This window comes from Callospermophilus lateralis, unplaced genomic scaffold, assembly GCF_048772815.1.
Source record: "Callospermophilus lateralis isolate mCalLat2 unplaced genomic scaffold, mCalLat2.hap1 Scaffold_268, whole genome shotgun sequence".
NCBI classification, from domain to species: Eukaryota; Metazoa; Chordata; class Mammalia; order Rodentia; family Sciuridae; genus Callospermophilus; species Callospermophilus lateralis.
The window spans coordinates 1,630,278-1,644,194 of NW_027513428.1; positions in this window are offsets into that span (position 1 = coordinate 1,630,278).

The window sequence follows — 13,917 nt, forward strand, 5'->3', positions numbered from 1 at the left end:
TTCATTATGAATTTTATTCTTTGTGAATTTGATTGATCTTAGGCTCAGCTATTTATTTGTTATATCATTTTTGAATGGTATTTTTTATCATATTGGTAAACACTATTCTTTATTAGAAATTTTCCATATTTAGTGTTAACCTCCACATTTTTGGCAGAGTTTTGTATCACTATTAATATGTTATAGTAGTATTGATAAATGGGAGGGATGGATATACAAATTGGATATACAAATTGGCCTATTATAGCTATTTGGGCAATTAGTCTTCTTAAAATATATTAATTGGAAAAACATGGTTATAATATGCTTGAATGATGCTTATCACATAGAATTTTAAACTTTCATGTATGTCCATCTAACACTTTTCATACCAAAGTCGTATCTGTTGTCAGTGGCCTTTCCAGACAGAGATCAAAGTAAGAATATGCAATATAGATCCCAAACACACGGACAAAAGATCTGAAGCAGGGAATCAAAGAGGAGTTTCCCCTGAGATTTCATTTGCTCATTTCTTCTCACTGTGGTGAAGAATCAAAATGTTAAATTCCAAATTCTAAGAGAAAGATTAACTGAAAGTCACACTGTAATACTATCAGTGCACACTCAGCTTCTAATCTACCAACAAACTTAGCATTTATTATTTTTATGATTTTTCCACCATCCAGATTGCAATGACATTATCTTCCTATTGTAGATTATGTTTGTTTACAAATATGATTCTTTAAGAGGTTACTTGAAATATTGCATACCATTGTAATATTATCCACAAATTAAACTTCATTTAATTCTTATAATCATACCCATATATTAATACATTTTATCATATTTTCCATCTGAAGAACATGTATTTTAAAAGGCTCAATATCCCTAAACAGACACTATAAGGAGTAAAGGGACTCAAAGTTCATAACTCTATTTTTAATTGAAGTTTTTTTTAAAATGTAATTGATTCCTTTTTTATGTTGTGACCATTCTTCACATATCATTAACAGAGATCATTTTTTTTTCTTTTAAAGATTTTATTTGCTGGCTATATTATGCCATTATCCTAAAGCAAAGAGGCCCAGTGTTTGGGAACATGGAAAAGTCAAATTTCAGTTTGAATGTTGAGCCACAATCGTATTTTCTTTCAAGCAAAATATGTAAACAAATTCAAGCAATATATTTATATATTTCACATAAATGATATCCAATTGTGCCTTGAATAATTTCTACTTAACATTTTTGAATACATCAAATTTTTATTTTACTCTTTATACTGTGTTTTGGTGATGGTGAAAGTGTCAATTATTTAAAATGTTGGCATATTCCTATGTGATTTCAACCATGAATCTTTTCATAATTGACTTTTAATCTAAATGTTTAATGCTATCAAGATATTTACAGAGATATATGGTTTATTTTTCATATTTAATATAACACAACCAATGAAGCACAGCAATTTTTAGACTAGGTAATTGTATCAGTTTTATAAAGTATGCATTTAATATTTAATTTTACAACTTTAATCAATTTCTGATTGCTTTAATACTGGAAAATATTTTGATAAAAAATTATGAACACAGAAACAATAGAGTTCAGTAGCTGTGGATCTTTCAATAAGCCTAAGGCTTCTTTGTATGAAACACTTAGGGACACCTGAAAATGAAATCCTTAGTGCTTCCACTGCCTCTGTCCCAATTCTATTGCTAAGAACAAGGCTAGGCTACTACCAACACTCTCCTGACACCACTCTCCTGAATGAAATGAAACCATGGGTTTGGTATCTAATCAAAATTTGTTTTTTTTCCAAATATTTTACTTCTTTTTATATTTGGATTTTGGAGACATAAATTTCACTTTGAAATAAAAGTGGTTCTGGATTTAAAAAAAATATATTACTGTCAATTGTAGATTCCTTTAAAAATCAGTGATGATTAGGTCCTATCACCATGCCAATGAAATCAGAAGCCTTTGGATGAAATCTGTGATCTCCTCAGGTAATTTACCATTGCAGTTGGTGTCAAAAATCTCTGCCATAAATCTAACACAGATTTAGTCCAAATATTTTAAGTTTCAGCTTAAATGTCCTTACCTTTCATAAATCTCTATTTGTTCCAGAAAGCATATGAAAATCACAATATTATGTTTACCACATTTTCATGCAATTACGTATTTAATCATCTTTTTATTTTGTTACCAAGCAAATTCTCTTGTCTTTCTCTTTATTGTATTCAAAGTCTAGCATAGAATCTGGATCAAAACTAAGGGATTCTGTAATAAATATTTTTGGGCAAGTTTTGTTAATGAATGTTCAATTGTACAGGTAACATATATTAAGTTGTAAGATAATATATTGCCATGAGTTGAACGCAGATCTATAGTAGAAAAGACTAAAATTAAAATATTCAAGTACCATACTAGAATTCAATAGGAACAATGACTGATATATACTATATGTTTATTTTTAATTTTGTGAGAAGATTGAAGGCTAAGCTCCAGTTAATTAAGAGCCACATCCCCTATTTTGTAGTTTATTTAGAAACAGGGTCTCATGGAGTTGCTGAGGCTGCCTTTGAACTCACAATTATCCTGTCTCAGCAACCCAAGCTGCTGGATTACACCATGCCTGGCAATTAAGAAGGCTTTAATATGAGCAATAAAGACCTTGCCTTTACTGGATTGAAATTGCTGGACAATTTTGAAGAGAAAATTATTTCCACATATATTTTCAGAATACAATTAAAATAAAATTACTTAAGACTTTTGTCTTGATTTCCTCAGTGGATTATATAAACAGGACACATGAGGAAATATTAGAATATCCCATTTCAGAAGATCCTTTCCACCATTTATTCATATTATTAATAAGGCATCATGTGTGCTATTTATATGCTGTTCAGCTTACAGTGAATGAAATAAAATATATAAATAATTATGAAACTGTGTAAAATTATATTTGTATATATGTATAATATTCATATTAAATGAATAATAAAATATTAAAATGTAAATGCTTACTTAAATTGCATGTCATTTATTATTCTTTTTATTAGCATAATATATCCTTGCATGAATTGCCCATATTTTAAACATTTAGGTAATTATATTTTGATTCTCTTAATGTTCTTTTGCAATGAAAAGATGGGAATGTTAATTATATATTATTTAAAATTACAAGTCTATTGAAAAATCTGAAATTAATTATTAAATTATTTTAATGATTTTTATAGATCCTATAAGTATAATATATTGTATAATTATTAATTAATCAGTTGTAGTAAATATTCCCTATTTGTATATATACCCCTCCTGTCCTACAATAAATGGCTCCCACTTGAGCTGTATCAATGTACACAAGTTGCTCCCCACCCCCCAGTTTTTTTGCCAAGCCAGCTGGGCTGCAGCAGATGGTGGCCTGTCCTGGGAGCCCCGGGACACTCGGGGGTAAGTGATGAAAAAAAAGCTGCCTGTCCCTAGATAGGACGGGAGCAAATCTGCTTGTCCCTAGGCAGATAGGGAGAGAGGAAAAATGGCCATTTTGAAAAAATGGAGAAGATTGATACAGTATGTTTGTGTCTTGTTTTGTCTTGAAATGTTGTATTGTCTTTGTGACAAAAATATGGAAGGGGTGAGAAGTAAATTACTAAGGGAAGAAGGCACCCCAGTGGAACCAAGAGCAGTTAGGGCATGTGTTGATGGAAGCCCAGGAACTCTAGTCAGAAAGAAAAAGAAAGTTCAGAAGCAGAAGGATTATCAGGAAAAAAGTTTCAGCAAAAGGCTATTACTAAATACTTTTCATTACCAGAGGGTGCGTGAATCGGTGCGGGGGCTGCCACATGCGTGAGCCAGTCATGGTGCAGCAAGGGCTTTCCATGTGGCAGCAGCCGGCTTTTCCCCGCCCCCTGCCCTGGGAGTGGGATGCCACTGTGAGAGCCCAAATCCAAACCTGACCTGGAGGCAGAGTATCACAGGCTCTTGCTCCCTGTGTCCATTGGCAGTTTGAGTCCAGAACACTCCCCAAACTCTCCCCGGGGCCATCTGGGGCTGCCTGGGATGCTGCAGATGGAAGACTGGGCCAGTCTACCTGAAATTTGATCATTTCCAATGTCAGTAACTACAATGGTTCTCCCACACCTGGAAGCTAATAAGTAATGAGCACTATTAAGGCTTATTTCAAATGTAAAAAAACCTTGAGATAATGTATTAAATTGTTCTGAAGGTTGTTTTCTTAGTGCCTGCTGGAATACTACAGGATTTTCTTTAGCAGCATTGTTGGAGTTCCTGCCTTTGTCCCAGTGCCTGTGAGGACAAGGGTGGAAGAATTTCCAGGGTTGCTGAGAACAGGACGAGACTTCGGATCAAACTAGGTGCCTGTAAATTTACCTGGACTGTGATTTAAGCTAGCTTAAATCAGAACTTACCTGGACTGTGATTTAAGGTAGCTGCCTACAGAACTTACCTGGACTGTGAATTTACCTGGACTGTGATTCACCTGGACTGTGAGTTAATCTATTGAGACACTGCTTTACCTGGACTGAGACAACAAACTGTATCTTTGCTAATGGTGTCATTGCTGGTATAATTTTTCCAAAGGCTTCTTACTTGGAGCCATCAATTGGCTTGGTATTGTGGCATTTTGTATCCTCCCCTTCTGCTTGTAGCAGATTATTTATGGTGTTTGTGTAAAAATCACTATGGTCATTATTTAAATTAAACAAAAGGGGGAAATGTTAGGGTCTGTAAACAAGTCAAGATGGTGCCTGGAATTTTGCCAGGGGGAGTGGTTGGTGAAGTAACGCCAGCGAGCCATTAAATGTGGAGATTCATTATTGGTTGACTGCTATATCTAGTTTATGTTAATTAAGATAAGCTGTGTGGAATGTATATATACCCCTCCTGTCCTACAATTAACGGCTCCCACTCCAGCTGTATCAATGTACACAAGTTGCATTATAATAGATTCATACATGACAATATTTTCTACAATTGTCAGTCTGAATCTCCTAAGAACCATCAGAAATATTTCTTCTACTTTTAATAATAAAACAAGATTTTTAAAAAATTTTGTTGGATATGAAACATTTTTAGCAAAAAAATATGTCTAAAAATGGCTTTTAAATACAGCAAAAGGAGAAATATTTTTTAAAATATCACCTCTATTAGGACTCTTTAAAGTCATGTTAAAGTATAAAATGAAATAAATATCCATTGACTTAAATTATGATAAATTAATCTGGAGAAAAGATAAATACAACAAATAATTCATAAATTCCCAAATTTATTCTAACACATTGCTAAGGGTTATAAAAATTTAAAATGTATACATGGATTATTATGAGCTGGTTATTTACCTTTTTAGAGAGATAAAGTTGTAGATGTGAAGAAGATAGAGATGTAATCATTGAGGTAATATTTAATAGGGAGAGAAACCCATTTCATAAGGAAACATAAAACTGTTTTGATATGTATGGAATGAAGGAGAAATTAGGTTCACTCTGTAAATTTTCGAAAGGACTATACTAATTAATAATTAGGATACTAGAATTTGCCTTAAATTGCATTTAGTCTCTTTGAGACACTATAAACAGTGACAAATAAGCTCATAGGAAAATCTCCTGCAAGATGTGTTAATTGTAGCCATCAGTCCTTTACTTATAATTATAACATAATGGTGGATACTTCGAATACTCAGTGATTACTTTTATAATTTCAATCTCTGTTCAAAAAAGAGAATCACTAAAGGGAGATACATGGCTTTCTCATCACAGAGGTAATTATTTTTTTAATATTCATAATTCTATTAGGTAATTATGACTCATCTAAGTGAAACTTTAGATTTTATTTATAGGAATGTTCCTCGGACCTATATTAGGGAAATGATAAGAGAGCTTGGATCTTTAAAAAATCTTCTAGATCAGTAAATCAGATCTCTTGAAAAGTTGCTCTGAAACTTCAATTTTATAATTTGAAATAATTTTATCATTCATTTTATGTTTTCATTAAAGTTTTCTTACCATACATGATGAAATCTAGGCATGAACACTACATTGAAAAAGAGATATGACACCCTGTGTTTAACTAGATTTCAGGTGCTAATTGAGGGACAGACTGTATGCAATTAAATATACACTAACTGATTAATTCCAGATGGGAATGAAAACCAGAAAAATCCAGGTGAGTAATCACTTCTGAGGGTCAGAAGTCAAATCAGACTGAATGACTGGGGAACATTTTGATGCACTAGTGATATTAGAGTTACTATTTCAATAGCAAGAAGGATTTAGCTAGGAGTAAACTGGACACAGCATGTTCCAGGCAAAGGAAACATTCCAACAAGATGCTAATTCAGGAGAAAAAAATAATGAAGTAATACTCAGAATTCTAGCATGGTTTTAACATGTGAGGGAGTGATGGATAGTGATTGATGAAGACAAAGACATAAACTGTGCCTTGTTCTGAAAGCAGTGACCTCAAATATTTAAGGGCCCAAATGGATAATTATGTTTCCTTCTGTTGTCATAAACATGAATATGAGTTAAAACATATTCTTTGTCCTGGTTTATGTATGAGGCATCAGTCAAAACTCACCTGTGAGACAATGCAAGAATTTTTAGAGGTAAACTGATCAGATGTGTATGGTCAGAAGGAATAAATTGAAGAGATAGACGTAATGGCTCCTCCAGAGTTCTTTCAAACACCATGACATCTCCAGTAGTTCTAAATTCTTAGACTTTGCAATGGATTGCATTTTAGCTGATTTCCTTGTGTGTAAACTGAGATGTGCTAGATGAGCCATCAAAAAGTCTCTTTCATTGCTAATGTTTTTCAAGTTACCCAAAACTAAGTAAAAATGTCTTATACATACATATAAAGATACTCAGTGCCAGGACTGAATTGAAATATGTTTATTCTCAAGGTTAACTTTGAACTGATAAGCAATCAAAGTGATGTTGGTGAGCTGAATGATTTTGGGACTATGATTTCTGACTCGGTATGCCTTCTGTTGTCATTTTTGTCAATACTGAATAGTGCTTTAGTAAGGAGGTGCTCTGGTATTATCCAGAGTCTGTCTTTGTGCAGTAGAGGCTGGAAAGAAAGGGGAAAACATTTGCCATATTTTCTCAAAGCTAGTTCTGTAAGTAGGTACAGAAGATGTCATTGCAGAATTGAGTAATGTAAAATAGCATTACTCTGGGATGAGGCCACCTCCTTATGTGTGAAGTGGCAGAAACGTGTTTCTTCTGGGGATGCTTCAGGCGAGTTTGTAGTGCACAATGACTATGGAGGTTGCCAACTGGGCAATGACAACAGTAAAAGCAGTTCTTGAAAAGGAACTCAAAGTTTTCTTTTCTTTACTTTGCTTTGGTTTTCTATTCCGTATATTTGAAAAAACTAATAAACTGTAAGAAATTCATGTGTCCTGCCTAAAGTATATTACATGTCTGCAATGCAATGAAACCATTCTGGCAACCTGATGGAGCCATCAGCCAAGTAGGTATGACAATCTCCTTGCCAGCTTACTCCCATAGTGTCTAGTGGAAGGACTTCTGAAAGGTGACCTTGCTCAAGGACCAGGGCGGTTTAGCATAATAGGAGATTAGGGTGTTCCCCCTTTAGAATAGGACAGTTTAGCATAATAGGAGATTAGGGTGTTCCCCCTTTAGAATAGGGCGTATCCTGCTGCTGAGTTCCTCCTGAGTTCTTAGGGTCAGACAGTATATTTTGGGAGACAGAAGCCCATGTGGAGTGGATTTGGGCAGAGTGTGGATTGGGGCAGAGAGTGGATTTGGGCAGAGAACGTGGATTCCCCGAGAACGTGTTTGTAGACGGCAGGTGTGAGATCGGGAATAAAGAATTGCTGTTTGAATCTACAAGCTGTGTGGAGACTCGTGATTTGTGCCCAGCCAGAGACTGCGGCATCAACCAGATTATCTCACTTCAAGAAATAAAGAAAAATATTGACACATGAAAATATAAAACCAAGTTTAAGCTTCCTTTGGAAATGCCTGGATCCAGAGGATCACTTTTTCAATTTCTTCTTCTATTCACTTCCTTCTTTATAATGTTCACTTGTAGGTCTATCAATGCATTGTAGCAACAGAAATCCACATCTTCAGTCTTAATAGAAAACAAAATTGCTTTCAAATTCAATCAAATGTCATGGGCATGAATCCCTCTGGATTGACTGCAGCCCCAGATCCTTCCATAAATGAATCAATATGACTAGGCTATAAAATGAACCGATTAACCAATAAGCATAGGGCCAAGTACCCACCTCTGTAGCAAGTGTGAGCAGGGCTCAGTACCATTTGAATCTCATCATGAGAGAAGAGAGGGGTGATTGTCCAAGTAAAATAAATTATTACCAAAAGAGAAAAATTCATGCAGAACAAGGAAACACACACACACAGATACACACACACACACACACACAAATTTCCTTCTCTCTCTTTCTTCTTTCTCATTCTCTCTCTCTCACACACATACATGTTCCATTAGGATATTAATTCCAGAAATCAGGGAATTTAAATTTATTTGATGAAATCTTATTATTTTAAATGTTAAATCAAACTTAAAACACTATGAAGATTTTTTTGTTGTTGTTGTTGTTGTTTTAAAAGGAATTAAAAATCTCAGGTCCCTGGTTTCACATGGAATAGTTTTAAAACCAATTCTTATTTGTACCTGGAAATGCACCCTATTGCTTTGTGACTATAATTGTGGCTAATGGAATCAATATTTCCAAGTTTAAATCCTTAATCTGATACTTACTAACGTATGCCATACAATAGTCTAACATCAATAAGCTTTGGTTTCTTTATTTTCAAAATCTTAGGAACAGCAGCACTAATTTTGAGCTATTGTAGAAAATAAGTAAGGAAAAATGCTTTGAAGAAATTAATTGCTTAATATCTACTTGCTTTTGTCTGAATTATTATTGTACATGACTGAAGGTGAATAAAATAATGTGATAGTTGTGGGAATAAAAGGTAAAAATCCCTAAATATAAAAATATCACAGAATTCAGTGCCATAAAAAGCTAATGTCTTATTATCTCATATAGAATATTGTAAAAATTTAAATAATAATTCATCAATTTGGAAAATATAACACTGGTTTTATGTATTAAAATTAGCAGTATTATGTAGGTGAATCTGACCAAGTGAAGACAATAATCATAGTTCTTCCTCAATATTTCTGTAGCTACTGGGAAAAATCAAATAAAACAAACAAACATTAGTATGCTAGTTAGTATAAACACTTAGTCCCTGTGGTTTGCAAAATGTAGAATATGATGTACCATATCTGTTTCACCAATGACACTTCTCAGAGTAATTAAAGATAACTTCACAAAGCATGACAAATTTGATGGCCTAAAATAAGTGACAGAAGCAATAAAAGAAGTTTATACAGCTGCCATTGTCTTGGGGTGTAAGTGGGCACTATCCTGTTCAGACTGTATATGAACTGTATGAATCTAATTTCTGTATTTGTTATCATTTGAGAACTTTGAATGCTTTGATAATAGATATAATAGTGATAGGTATGACTTTTAAATATAAAAACAAAACAGAAAAATTACTGGGCAATCTATGAAAACTTAACCACAACTAAAAAATATCAGCCAGGCATTGTTGTGTATGCCTTACATCCCAGTGGCTCAGGAGTCTGAGGCAGGAAGATTGCAAGTTCCAAGCCCATCTCAGTAGAAGTGAGGTGCTAAGCAACTCAGTGAGATCCTGACTCTAAGTAAAATACAAAATTGGATTGGGGATGTAGATCAATGTTTGAGTGCCTCAAGTTCAATATTTGGCACCCCGACAAAATAAAATAAAATAAAATTCAAAGAAGTGAAGGTACCAGTAGAGTGTTGAATACACTATGGAAATCCAAAGAATGATCCCAAATTGTCTTTCCTTTTCACTTTTTTAAATCCTTAGTTTGCTCTTAATACATTGGTATAGAATGGCTAATTCTTTGCTTCTATTCAATTTCAATGACCCAAAATGACCAAGAATGGAGATAAAATGGGAAACAGAAAAAGAAAAAGAAAAAAATCAGGGATGTGGGGGAGAGAGAGAGAGAGAGAAAGAGAGAGAGAGAGAGAGAGAGAGAGAGAGAGAGAGAGAGAGATTTCAGAGGGTTGTGCTTTATTAATAAAATTCTATATGAAGCCCAGAAGTGATAACAAGAAGTAAACTCCAGTATTGATAAAGGAAGTCAGGAATGAAATTGAAACTTAATCCTGATTCTAAAAAAAGCTCTTGGAAATAATTTAGTTCACTTTATACTCCCAGTCCCAAACATCCATCCTTCTGGAATATTCCTAATATCCCACAGCTTTTAATTTATGACTTGTTTTTAATTATTGTATTTGGTCTTATTTTAAGCAAGCCACCTGTGGTATGAAAATAGGGTAAAATTAGTAAAATCATCTGATTCTGGTTAAATTGTTTAGGAGAGTATGGAGGAGGTATGACATCTATGCTTTAAGTGGTGCCATGAGGGCACAGTGTTGTTGACAATCTGAGATGGGCAGGATAACACCTCAGAGATACCCATGCCCTCATGCCTGGAGCTTTTGAATATGTTACGTTTCATGGAGTAAAGGACACATAGGTTGCAGATGAAGTTGTTTTGTTGATCAGTTGACCTAAAATGGGAATATTATCCTTGGTTCCTCTAGTAGGCCAAATATAAGGAAGCTGGTTCTTACAGATGAAAGAGAAAGGCAAGACAGATTTTATTGAAGGATGCAAAGTGTGAATAATCTGCATTCTCCATTGCTAGCTTTTAAGATGGAACAGGGCAATGAACCAAGGAATGCGGGCAACACCCAGAAGCTGAAAAAGTCAAGGAAATAGATTACTCGAAAGGAACTTTGACACTCTGAATTGGAAATGAGTGGTACTTCTGACCTACATAATTTAAAGACAATACATTTGTATTGCTTCAATCTATTAAATTTGTGGTGATTAGTTACAGTAGCAAAAGCAAACACAGACCATTTCCTATAGTCCCTAAGTCACAGCAGTTATTTGAAAACAAAGTGTTAATTTAACAGACAATCCAATGCTCTGAAGTTTCTGCTGGAAACTAAATAACTATGCTATAGAAAAAGAACAGAAATAATTGTGCAGATATCTGCATAGAATTGACACAGCATCACATATTTTGAAAAACTGGAAAAAAGTTTAGTATGGCTGTAACTAATTTGCTCTGTGTTGTATATTTGAAAAATTGAAAGGCAGCAGGAAGCATTTGGGAAAGATAAAATGATAAATCATACCCTATTTGAATCAAATATATGATATGTCAAGATCATTGTATTGTCTGGAGCAACTAATAAAAAAATCATAATGCTAGAGATTCATTTGTTCAAATAATAAAGGCAATTTAGAAACCAACAAATTTGAAATTATTGCTAATAGCACAAAGAAATCACTAAATATCTTCAAAGGGTGTCTGTTTTGGTAAGGGAATGATGTTCCAATTTGTATTTTAGAAATATTATTGAGGTTGTGAGCTGCCCATGGAAGAGACTAGAGAAAGACATGTTAAAGTTATGAGGACTTGCACTGACTCAGGGGAAAGAAATAATCACAGACTTGTCTGGGACTGTGATATGTAGAATCCAGACAAGGGACTTGTGTGTGGGCCTATGTAGTTCCCTTTCTTTAATCATCATGATTAGCAATGGGCTGGTGGCCTCACCTGAATTTGCATCCTTAGTCTTAAGAAAGATTAATTCTGGCATAGAAATGACTAGCTGTCTGGAAATTCCCAGGATATGTTTTCTGTGCAAAAACACAGTGAGCTTCTCTCCACTCTATAATTTCATGACCATGTTTTTACTTGATATTTTGTGTAATAAAAAAAAATCGCACTGTGAAAGTCAATCGGTCCTGATTTATTTCCATTTATGTTGTTGAATTATTGTCACCCTCAGGAAAAATTCAAAACCTCTCTGGGCCCCTCTTCTACTTACAGGGTGATTAGATAAATTTGTCTCTATAGTATAGGTAAAATTAAACAAAATGAATAATATTTGATCAATTTTAGCTTATAAAACCAGTTTCCATTTTGTATATTTTATTCCAAAATCATGCATGTTATTTTTCAACATATTAGAGGACCAAAACTAAGAACCCTGTGAATTTATTTTTGAGGTCAGTGGAAAACCAAGCAAACATGCCTTAATATTTACTTAAAATGACTTATATATACATAACTAAAAATCAATAAATTAAAATTATATTTTATAATTATAAAGAACTGATAACATCAGCTCTTTGCTTCTGCCACATATCTCTAAGGAGAAATTATTGTTTAATAAATATCTACTATACTCATAATTATAGAAATGAAAAATTAAAATTAATTTCTTGTCCAAATAGTTTTTTTTATTTTTGTAATCTTAACAGTGTAAAGTCCCATGTTCATTATTTTTTACAATAAAACAAGTCAGAATGCCTTAGGTAATTGAACTATAATGATGATAATTTTCTCCTTGCTTGAGAAAATTACTTTGAAGTTTCTCCTTAATCTTATGGGAATGATTCACCTTGTCAATTTATTTGTTTTTGATTTCCGAATTTAATTAGTCTGAATTTAATTACAATTGATTGAGTTGAAATATAAAATACAAAACTACTTTCATGAATAGGAAAATATCATTTTCTCATTAAGGATCAACTTATTCTTTAGAGAAAAATATCCAAACAATTTCCTAATATGAGCCTGTGTACATGAGTTTCCAAGTTTATTTTCTAAAGCCTAAGGAAAAAAAAAGAACTTGTCTATAAGAATAATAAAATCATTCTTAGAATCTAAGTTATTTTATTCTTCTTTTGCTAAAACTTGGATAAAAAAATTCCACAGGTGATCCTGATAAACAATCAATATTAAAACCCACAATTTCTAAATATATTCTATATTTTGAGTATAGCACATATTTATTAAACAATATTTTCTAAGTATTCAGAAATTTTCTAAATATTCTGTCATTTATTCTCTCCCCTCCCACTAATTGCTCAGTCTTATTATAATATATTTATATAGTTAAATATATTATAGCTTATTATAATATATTTATGTAGTTAAATATATTATAATATTTCCCCTTTTAGGGGAAATATAATTGCAATTAGACATTTTTGGAAAATTAGGTTCAATCTGTTTTTAGTTCCCAACTGGTTATCAGAATAGCTGTCATTTATCCTTATTTATTATTCATCCATTTTTTCCTGTTGTATAAGTGAAAGTTAAGGAATCAGTGACAAGAGTATTTTTAGGAGAAGGTCTTATTAGACGTTACCATGTAGGAGTCATAAATCCAGGACAATCCTTCCAGGAGAACTACTTCACTTTATTCCCCATCCTGCTTTACTGCCAAATTATCCACTTAATATTCATTCCCAATTGTGAATAGAATATTTTATATTTTATTATTATAGCTTTTACAATATTACCAAATGATAAGAGTCTAAAAATTTTTAGTAGACTACAATACATGAGGTTAGAATTTGATAACTGGTTAATAGTAATTATAATTATGAATTTTGAATTTCTGGCCCAGGTGATTTTAACTCTACTGGGCAATGGAGACTCTAAATGCCCTATGTTTTCTTATCTTTTGTAAAATATTATTAGATTCAAATTACAAAAAAATCCAAAAATGTTAAATATACAAACTAGAATGAAAAGGGTCATTTTGAAAAAATCAGACAATAAAAAAGCAGGATATTGGTTGAACATTTATTTTTCTATATTTGATGCATTTTATATTATTTAAATAAATAAAATGAGGGCTTATTATAAAAAAAACACTTCCATTTTCATGTTTGCAAATAAATGTTGAACATTCTGTGATGTTTTGTTTGAAAGCATATACACTTTAACCACTTATGGTTTACAGTTATTGAGAATTCTTCC